The sequence below is a fragment of the Hemibagrus wyckioides genome, unplaced genomic scaffold (genome assembly GCF_019097595.1).
Source record: "Hemibagrus wyckioides isolate EC202008001 unplaced genomic scaffold, SWU_Hwy_1.0 Contig29, whole genome shotgun sequence".
NCBI lineage: Eukaryota > Metazoa > Chordata > Actinopteri > Siluriformes > Bagridae > Hemibagrus > Hemibagrus wyckioides.
In genome coordinates this window covers 5,196-5,966 of record NW_026690790.1, presented here as the reverse complement: position 1 = coordinate 5,966, position 771 = coordinate 5,196, and the positions used below count along the sequence as shown (strand labels likewise).

The window sequence follows — 771 nt, the reverse complement described above, 5'->3', positions numbered from 1 at the left end:
TGTAGAGCTGGTGAAGTGGAAGGCATGTTAGTCGCACGGCAGACCATTTGTAGTGCCCGTGCCAGGCTTCCTCCTTGTCTGGCCGAATGACTCGGTCATCTTCTTACCACTCACGTGTAACCCCACCGGCGCCCTCGGGTAGCGTGGGATTTGAGTGGTGTAAGGCTCCCATGCCTTCTGTCTATGCCCTTAAGGAAAAAGCTCTACCGTTTTCAAAAGAAGTTTGCCTCGCCGGTCTGGACGTGGTGTGCAGTCGTGCCGACAAAAACCTGCTCACTCACACGTACAGGAGAGGCCTGGCAGCGAAGGTGCCGAAATAGCTCAGTTGGGGAGCGCGTTAGACTGAAGATCCAAAGGGCCCTGGTTCGATCCTGGGGTTTTGGCAGCTGGAGCGCAGTTCCGCAACTTATGCCTCAGATTTGAAAACAAAACGTGGAAATAGTGCAGGATAAAGGTCTGAAAGGTAAAAGGTCTAAAAGCCCCCTGGTCCGAGACGAGAGCCGAAAAACTTCGGATGCTACAGAACTCTTAGGTTCTTGTTGAACGCTTAGCCTGCACCCTTCAGTTTACGTGACCGCATGCCTCAATGCCTGCCTACAAATCATTGAAAGGTATCCTCCTAGCCCGCACGCCATTAGAAAACCCCTGCTTTTGACAAGGCTCCTTGGAAGCGCTGCCACCTGATGAGGTGGCCGAGCGGCTTAAGGCGATGGACTGCTAATCCATTGTGCTCTGCACGCCGTGGGGTTCGAAGTCCCACCCTCGTCGTCG

At 54.0% G+C, this 771-nt stretch overlaps 1 non-coding gene across 1 annotated transcript; it reads left to right on the top strand.

Annotated features, from left to right (window-relative positions):
* Nucleotides 1-310: 310 nt before the first annotated feature.
* Nucleotides 311-385, top strand: trnaf-gaa (transfer RNA phenylalanine (anticodon GAA)). The gene has a single exon. It is a non-coding gene; the product is annotated as a tRNA-Phe (tRNA).
* The last annotated feature ends 386 nt before the right edge of the window (nt 386-771 follow it).